Consider the following 10,227-nt stretch of genomic DNA (forward strand, 5'->3'; position numbering starts at 1 on the left):
CCTGAAAAGGTGATTGAAACAGGAGAAGGGCTGAGTTCAAGCCCTGTCTCTATCATTAATTATGCTATCTTGTTTCATATTCTTTGTAAAAATCAATCAAAGAGAGCATGACTTGATTTTCCAGTTTAACATATATTTATGAAAGACAGCTGTCCACCAGATACTGTGTGTGCTGGGGATCTCCCGTACATCACATCAGTAACCCATTTTGCAGTTTCACATGGTAGATATTATTATTCCCATTTTACTCAACTGAGTAAGTGGCAGAGCAGTGATTTACATGTTGATAATGTTAAATCCAATATATCCTTCAAGCTATGGAAATAAAACAATATATTTAGGCCATACTCAAGCAAGAGAAATGTCTACTTAGGAAAATGAAGTCAAAGAAAAAGTATTGACAGTATTTTTAAATTAGATGATTTTCATAAAATTGAAGATCCAGTGTAAACTTAACTAGAAATAATATTTCCTTAAATAGTGGAGAGGGGTGGGCATGGTAGCTCACGCCTGTAATCCCAACACTTTGGGAGGCCGAGGCAGGTAGATCATGAGGTCAAGAGATCGAGACCATCCTGGCCAACATGGTGAAACTCCATCTCTACTAAAAATACAAAAATTGGCCAGGTGTGGTGGTGCACACCTGTAGTCCCAGCTACTCAGGAGGATGAGGCAGGAGAATTGCATGAACCTGGGAGGCAGAGGTTGCAGTGAGCCGAGATCACGCCATTGCATGAGTCTGAGGCAGGAGAATTGCATGAACCTGGGAGGCAGAGGTTGCAATGAGTCAAGATCACACCACTGCACTCCAGCCTAGGTGACACAGCGAGACTCTGTCTCAGAAAAGAAAAAAAAAAAGTGGAGAGATACTCTTCCAGTTTCCCTCATGCCAGAGAGCATCTCACAGCCTCACAGGGTGGTCACGGAGCCCGTGCGCCTTTTCCTTTCTGAGGTCCTGCATCCACACCTGCCCCACCCACCATGAATGAGGAGTACAATGTGATTGTGCTGGGCATTGGCCTGGTGGAATGTATCCTTTCCAGTATAAAGTCAGTGAAGGGCAAGAAAGTTCTTCATATGGATTGAAACCTTTACTATGGAGGAGAGAGTGCCTCTATAACATTACTGGAAGATTTATACAAAAGATTTAAAATACCAGGACCACCATCAGCATCAATGAGGAGAGGAAGAGACTGGAATGTTGACTTGATTCCCAAGTTCCTTGTGGCTAATGGTCAGCTGGTTAAGATGCTGCTTTATACAGAGATAACTGGCTATCTGGATTTTAGTGACTGAAGGGAGCTTTGTCCATAAGGGTGGAAAAATCTACAAGGTTCCTTCCACTAAAACAGAAGCCCTGACATCTAGCCTAATAGGACTGTTTAAGAAACATCACTTCAGGAAATTCCTAGTGTATGTTGCCAACTTAAATGAAAAAGATCCGAGAACTTTAGTGAGAATTGATCCTAAGAAGACCACAATGTGAGAGGTGTATAAGAAATTTGATTTGGGCCAAGATGTTACAGATTTTACTGGTCATGCTCTTGCACTTTACAAAACTGATGACTACTTAGATCAACCATATTGTGAAACCATTAATAGAATTAAACATGACAGTGAATCTTTGGCAAGATATGGCAAAAGTCCACACCTTTATCCACTCTGTGGCCTTGGAGAACTGCCACAAGGTTTTCTGCAAGGCTAAGTGCTATTTATGAAAGTACCTATATGCTGAATAAACCAATTGAAGAAATCATTGTGCAGAATGGAAAAGTAATTGGTGTAAAATCCGAAGGAGAAATTGCTCACTGTAAGCAGCTCATCTGTGACCTCCGCTATGTAAAAGATTGGCCAGAAAAAGTGGGCCAGGTAATCAGAGTTATTTGCATCCTCAGCCACCCCATCAAGAAGACCAGTGATGTCAACTCCTGCCAGATCATTATTCCACAGAACCAAGTCAGTCGAAAGTCAGATATCTGTGTTTGCACGATCTCCTCTGCGCACAGTATGACAGCACAAGGGAAGTATATTGCCATAGTTACTACAACTGTGGAGACCAAGGAGCCTGAGAAGGAAGTCAGACCAGCTTTGGAGCTCTTGGAGCCAACTAGATGGGAATTTGTTAGCATCAGTGGTCTCCTGGTACCAAAAACCTTGGTGACAGAAAGCCAGATCTTTATTTCCCGTGCATACAATCCTACCACTCACTTTGAGACAATTGGGATGACATTAAAAAACATCTAAAATAAAATTACAGGATTAGAGTTTGACTTTGAGGAAATGAAGCATAAGAAAATGACATCTATGGGGAAGACTAACAGCAGTACATGTTATTATCCAATTAGGACAAATTTAAAATTTGGCAAATAATGCATATTATATGGAATCAATATTGTAAGACCTGCTTTTGCAATCAAAATGGAGAGATTGAAGAGTGCTGTGTCAGTAAATACTCCTCCCCTTCATCTTTCTAATATCATATATTAACTTGTTTTCATGGAGTGGCTATTCAGAATTCACAGGTTACCGCATTCCCTTCAATTTAATCAAACTGGTTTTTTTTTTTTTTTTTTTTTCCAGTGAAGGATCAGTTTCAGACAAACATTGTGATTCTGATACAGACAACTTGAAACAGTGTTTGTATCTTTTAATCAGTGTAGCCTTTGCAATTATGAGCTTCTGCTGCTCAAGAGCTGGATCCATACAGATTGTGTGTCATCTGTCATCCTGATATTCAGGAGATTCTAAATTGAATGCTCCATGGTTTGGGGTGGCATCCAGAAGTTTTTCTTATGACTTTATATTTTGTATTATGTCAAGTCTTATGGCAGGGTGCAAATAGCATAGCCACAAGTTTGGTTTAGGATGTAAAATTCTAACCAAACTCCAGACACAGGGAGTCATTTATACAAAGCGGTATGTGGCGTTTTAACCCAATAAAGTTGATGAGAGAAAAGGGGAGAGGAAGTGAACATAAAGCGGGTAATGTGTAGAAGCATCTTTTGTATCTCAGGCATAGCTTCTTCAGTGGACCAAACTGCAATGCGGTATTGACTTGACAAAACTCCTACTTCTGTCTCAAAATGACTCCAAATTATTTCTCTACTACATAATGAAGCCAAATTCTGAAAACAAACAAACAACAACTACAAAAGTGGAGAGGTAGTTTTTCTATTACTCTAAGTTGTGAAGGTATTCAGTTCTATAAACTAATCAAATATGTGAAGAAAAAGATAGTGAGCGCATGGTTTTGGAAAATTCTTACCACTTTATTATTTTCCCTATGTCTTTAAATTCCTTATTCTGCTCATTTCACTAATCCATACATTTTAAAAGGCACTTTTACTAGAAAAGAAGGTGAAATCCAGTTATAAGAAATGTCATTTGTTGAATTATCACTAGAAAGAACTAATTTAGACTAGGATGATATTTTCTAGCATCAAAAGGAACTTTGAGATTATATCCTCCCATTCAAATGAGTAATTCTGAATCCTTATGACTGGGAAAGTATCTGATCTCCCCTGCTAATAAGAATAAAGAAAAGAATTGACCATCACTCTACTGAGAAAAACACAGTTGATTTTACCACAGTAGGTTGACTAATACATTGTGTTTTCCAAAGAAATAAAAGCATATCATTAATTTTTACCAAAGATATTCTGATAAAATTAATCTAAGTTTGCAAAATATATATGAAAGTCAATTGAGGTAATTTTTACTGAAATATAAATGAGGAACTTAATGTAAGTTTTCAGTATGATTTCTAAGCTCCCACTAGTAATCAGGACAAGACATAAAATCATTTTAAAAGGAATTTAGCTGCTGAATTAAAAAAAATTCAATTAAAAAATGTAACGTAAAACACTCAAAAACAGACACTCTTTTGTTAAGTCTGAAAACTCCAGCAAATGTTACCTTTAGTCATCAGGATCCCCTTATATTTAGAGACTAAGTTTGAATTTATATGTCCAAGCCCATGATCACAGCAGATTTCATCTCTCAGTTGGGTCAGACCATAAATAAGGCTATATCAGCTGATTTCAGCCTCTAAATATAAGTCTCATGTTTGGGCTAAAAATAGTTAATTCACATGCAGTGCAAAAGTTCCTGAATTCTAAAATGTATTTTGAAATTTCCCTTCTCGGAGTGCAATGACTTTGCACTTCAATTTATTTATTGTCCTGTGGAAGATGTACAAGAAAACATTCTCTATATTTAACAAAACTGTCATGGGAATGAAACCAGTATCTATTTAAAAATCAAAAAAGAAGTCTCTATTTTGAATGAACCAACATACAAGAATAAGAACATTTGCAAATGTTTTAATTTGGCTTCACTCTATGGGTTTAGGTTTCAGAGTTATCATCTGCCAATTTCATGTTTACCTGCCTCCCTGACTAGTATTGTTGAATAGACAAAAAAAAAAAAGAAAAAGACAAAACAAAAAAAAATTGATGACTCTGGCTTGCTGAATTGAAACATAAAATAAGTTGGAGTTTAGAGACTATTTGTATCTTTAATGGCCTTCTGGTAAAGTACCCTCTGGGGCACCAAGCCCTTCAAGCAGATGTTACCTTGAAATGAAGAGCTTTTCCCTTTGGATACCAACCACATCTTTGCTAAGTTTGTTGCAGTCTTTAGACCCTGAGTTACAAGCAATATGATCGAACTTGGTTCTGGTGCAGCATGTTGAATTTCTAAACAAATGTTGTTTCTAAATGTTGTGGTTAGATTTAGAAAGTGTTGTGTGACTAATTAAAAGAATTACTCAATGACTTAAGAGTGGGGTCAGGCCCACACAATCATTTAGTCCCGTGTACATTCTGCCGAGGCAGTTTGATGTCAGAACTTGTGCAGCCTCTCTCATGTGGTATCTCTAACATCAAGCAAGCAGGCGTCCTTTTCTACCACTAATCACTGACCTGCAAGATAGACTCGGCACAGCTGCAGACACCACAGGCAGCCAGGGCATTGCCCATTCACCTCTGTGTGGAGAGCTAAGAGTTATCACCCTTCTTCAACTCCAAACTAGGGTCTAGGAGCCAGCATCAGCTAGCACTGAAATGCCCTTTTATTTACTCATACTAAAGCAGTCTGCGTTCTCTGCATAGTGCCCAACACATAAGGAGAAAATAATAATGCGGAACTGTGAATTAACTTCTAAATTAATAAAAACCATGTTTGCTCTATGCTTTCTGAATTTTTATTTTGAGCAAAATAAAATACAAAAGGGCAAGAGATCATGGTTTCAGATTGGCCTAAAATCAAATTCTAGTTCTGATAGTTAGCTGTTATGTCACTTTTGCTAGTGGGTTCACTTCCCTGAATTCCAGTTGTCTTACCTAGAAAAGGGATTGATATCTGCGCCTCAAAGCAGTATAGAAATGCAGTGACCTCTAAGGAGAGAGCCCCACTACCAGCAGCATGGGCTGCTCTGGAAAGTGGAGGAAGAAAAGTGGGGAGAGGTAGTGCGGTGCCTACCTGGAAGCAAACAGTAACTGGGAAACTGACTGGTGGGAACGAACTGACATCAAGAATTGACTAGAGAATCTCAAAAATACCTGAAAGTTCATCTGTGCTGGGTCCTGTATATAAGGAAACTAGAACTTAGAATAGAAGTGAACAACTTGGCCAAAGTTATATAACCCCTGATTTACAAAGTTGGAATATAAACAAATTATTGTATCCACTGATCTGATGATTTCTCCATTCTTTGAGCTTCAAGGCCACCTGGACAGAGAAAAGGGAGGCAGAGAAAAATGGATAGAGATGGAGAGAGTTCCAAGGAGAGATTAAGTGCAGCATCAGAGATAGTAATACATGAATAAAAAGAGACCACATGTCTGTCTCCTCAGGTACCATACAGCTGCTGTTCCCTGAGATGCTCTCCCAGCATAGCACAAAATTGGTGCAGAGTACACCCACCACAGAGGTCCCAGGGAGGGGACACAGTGAGGCAGTCTAGGAACAGCAGGACTCTCACAGCACAGTGGTTACAGGAGAACTCACCCATTGACTGCTTGGCTTGCATCTTCATTCATTCTTTCATTCCTACAACCAGTCCTAAAAACTGAGCACATGTGTAAATTTCCTGCCTCGACACTAGAGGAGATACCATCTCTGCCTTCAAAAAGCTCACGGCTTTCTTGAGAAAAGTCTGAAGACTCCGTGTGGAAGCTTATAAAAGTGGAATATACTCTGTCCAGGAACACGGCAAATTGGTCTTTAGTCCACAAACTGATAACAAACTGATTATATCAGCAGATAGAAGCATGTGTTTTCATGTTTTTCATCATTCTCCCTCCTAGCAAACAAAACAATCCTGGCCAGAGATGAACAACCATGATCTGCTGCTGGCTGTTACAGCTGAATTCATGAAGTAGAAGGAAACATGGGCATTGCTGTCACACAAAAGCCCACTTCAGACTCAACGGAACCCCTAACTCAGGAACACACATTTCATTTTATATTATTTTATTTTGTTTTGTTTTTGTGTGTTTCTTTTTTTAAAAATACATTTTAAAACTTTTATTTTAAGTTCAGAGCTACAGGTGCAGATTTGTTCTGTAGGTAAACTTATTTGATGAGTGTTTGTTGTACAGATAATTTCATCACCCAGGTATTAAGCCTAGTACCCAGTAATTCTTTTTCCTGATTCTCTCCCTCCTCCCACCCTCCACCTTCCAAAAGGCCCCAGTCAGTGTGTGTTGTTCCCCTCTATGTGTCCATGGTGTTCTCATCATTTAGCTCCCACTTGTAAGTGAGAATATGTGGTATATGGTTTTCTTTTCCTGTGTTACTTTTCTAAGCACAATGAACTCCAGCTTCATTCATGTCCCTGCAAAGGACATGATCTCATTCTTTTTTATGGCTGCATTATAAGGAATATACATTTTAAAAGCACCTTTTGTAACTTCGGGAAATTAAAAAAAACTTAAATTCTATGACTGGACAAAAATGACAACAGATAACTAGCTGCTCTTAATATACAAAATTTGCAAAAAAGAAGTCATGAGAAGTCATGGGTCAACCTAAATATTACTGTATTAAATTGTACACACATTCCATGAGAAAAAAGAGTATTTCCAAAAATCTCTATTTCATATTCATATTCTTTAGCAGATTAAAGAAAGAAAAGTGGCTATTTAATGAGAACATTAGAACAATCAGAAATGACAAATGATTTCTTTCAGATGAAAAATATGATTATTAAAATTTCAAATGCTGGAATCAATGATACTGAACAGGAAGGAAATGGAATTTATTATTTGGAAGAAAGTTTCTCCTACTTAAAGGACAAAGTATTAACAGATGATGACAAAGTGAAAAACTACAAGCTATTGATATAAGCTATAGATCCCAGAGGATAAAAAGGTCATCTGTGTGCATGTGTCTGGGTTCATGTGTGTGTGCGCCTGTGTGCACGTGTGTGCGTGTGTGTGTGTGATTGTACCTAACTAGAAGGAAAGACAGCCAACAGCTACAGTCATAGCATTCGTAGAAAAGACATTCACAATCTGAAGAAAGTTCTTGAAGAGGGAAATACATAATAAAAAAGATGGACATCCAGACATGCCTTGGTAAAATTTCTGATTTTTCCAAAATGAGAAGAACCAATGTAAAAATGTATATAATATGAGAACAGAAAACACAATTATCTGCAAAGAAAATGAATTAATAAATTAGCATTAGGCTAGTAAATCCCATACAGAATTGTATCGAGGAAAAAAAATGCTGCTGTCTTCATGTAAGCTACTCGACACTGTCCTTTTTGCATCTCTGACCTAGAACAAGTCTCATGTCTCAGCAGCAAATGCCTTCTGTTGTGTGAGGAGCAATTGCCTGACAGGGCTCTGATTCATCTTACTGTCAGAGGTGCCTGTTCTCTGTTCTGTGGGAGGGTCTTTCTCTTCCATCATTCCCCTGGGCCAGGGAGGCCATTTGGGTGTTGAAGCACCACACAGCTTTGCAGCCTGATTCTTGTTTAGGAAACACTGGAGACCTAAAGACTAACAAACCCACAGACTAACAGTCAAATCAGTCAAATAGGTTCTTATTCTATGAGTTTTTTGTTTGTGTGCTTGTTCTTATTTTGCTTTACTTTCTATACATTTTCCTTAGAAAATGTTGCCCTGTAATCTATTATAAAAAATATTATTGTAATACTTTATGTACTACTAGGAAAACAAATGAATACAATAATTATACTCTGATACTCTGACATTCATCTATACTTCATGGATGTTAAAATGTGGGGAAAATATATAAATATATATTTATTTCAGGCATCCTTAATTAATTCTAGAATTCGCTGATTTCTGACATAATTCTTGAAGCAAACAAACACTTCATTCCACAACTAACACCACAGCAAGACTGTGCCTTACCTTAAGAATCCAGTAGAATTAACCTGCTGGAGGACAGATGTGACATCAGTCACACACAGGTGTCAGGAGCTGGGTACAGCTGTGGTGCCATGCTTGTCATTCTGTCTCAGGCATAGCAATGGCTTTAGAAACATCCAATAACTTACTCAACACGGCAACCTATTTTTGCAGGTGGGAAAATAATGTTTAAGTAACTTGCCCAAGGTTTTCCAGCTAGTAAAAGCTAGCAGAATTGGCATTGCAATCCAGAAAAGATGACTCCAAGGCTACACTCATGTTTAAACTTTCTCTGTTAATTACCTCCTTATACCATATATATATAATATGTATACACATTATATATTATTTATACATTATATATTATATATACATTATATATAATGTATACAATATATATATTATATATAGTGTATATATATGCATAATGAAGCCACTGGCTTTATGTTTGAATGGCACACAGCAAGGAAGCTTCTCTGAGACTTAAACAGTTGAGACCCATGCCATGTAAGGAAACAAAAATTGGTAAAGCCGAAAGCCAAAACTTTAATAGCTTGGGAATTACTGGCTAAAATTGTAGCTCTGGTGGAAGAAGTTGGAAAATAGAATGATTTTACCATGTATTGGTTGCTATATGCTCTATTTTTCAATATTATTATGTTGTGTTATAGAGTAATATTCCAAGATCAACTGTGGTCCTAAAATATTAAATGGAACATTCCAGAAATAAACAATTCATGTGGTTTAAATTGTGCACCATTCTGCATAGGGGTGATGCAGAATTTTTGTTCCTTCATTCAGCTACAACCAAGAAAAACTGAGCAAGGGTCACATTGAAGAGTGAGGGGAGCAGAATTTATTGTGCAAAAAGGGAAAGAAAGAAAAGTAAAAAAAAAAAAAAAAAAAACTCAACAAAACAAAAGGGAGCCCTGCTAATGGGCCCCCACCACACAGATTGAACACCAGGCCACCACACATGAGCTGAAGAGGGCAGGCTCCTACCACCTGCACAAGGCATGAATTTCCCATGACTCCACCCCATCTTCCCAGTGCACAGGTGGGTCCCCAGTCCATTGCAAGCATACACAGAGAAGACCCTGGCAGGTTCCCTCAGCTGCACAAACACATCTGATGTAAATCCTTGTGGGGCAGGTGGGAGATTCTCCAGGGACTGCCCCCACTTATCTGCTTCCTGCATCTATCATTCCCCACTCTGAAGAAGTACATTAGAATAAGGATAATGATGAAGACTGATCTTAACTGCTTCCTGCTGACAGGTGGCACTGCTCTGGGCAAATGGCAGCCAGAGCTCACTCAGAGACTGATCTAAGGGTCCCCCAGCAGAAGAGGCCATAGTCAAAGGCTCTGTTTGCATGATCGTTTGAAGTTTGATGGCTTGAAAGTGAGAAGAGACAAACTGGGTTATTAGAAAAGATGTATCAAAATGAAACAAGGTGAGGTAAGGACAGCTAAAATAATCCCAAGGTCTTTTACCAATTTGCATAGGAAGAGGGAGGCCAAGAGCTCAACTGGTAAAAAACAAATGTTTACCCTTTGCCAGCATGTCAGGCTTCTGGGTTTCCTTCCCTTAAGCTCAATCCTAAGCCAACCAGTTTAATGTTTGGGAAATTAACTTTTCCCAGTTTGGAAAATGTATCCAAGGGGAGTGTCCTGTAGTATGGAGACAAAATTACCTATCTGTGAAGAGATGACAGAGGAGGAAAAAGAAAAAAGAAGGCACTTTTTTCAAAGGAGTCCTAGGAGTTCAGGATGCATTTGAAAGGGGTACACGCTGAAGGTGAATGGCTATTCATGTAGAAAGACTGGAGTTGAGGCATCTCAG

At 38.4% G+C, this 10,227-nt stretch overlaps 1 pseudogene; it reads left to right on the top strand.

Annotated features, from left to right (window-relative positions):
* Positions 1-981: 981 nt before the first annotated feature.
* LOC105515700 lies at positions 982-2,318 on the top strand (annotated as a pseudogene).
* The last annotated feature ends 7,909 nt before the right edge of the window (positions 2,319-10,227 follow it).

This window comes from Colobus angolensis, unplaced genomic scaffold (assembly GCF_000951035.1).
Source record: "Colobus angolensis palliatus isolate OR3802 unplaced genomic scaffold, Cang.pa_1.0 Scaffold268, whole genome shotgun sequence".
In the NCBI taxonomy this organism is placed as follows: Eukaryota; Metazoa; Chordata; class Mammalia; order Primates; family Cercopithecidae; genus Colobus; species Colobus angolensis.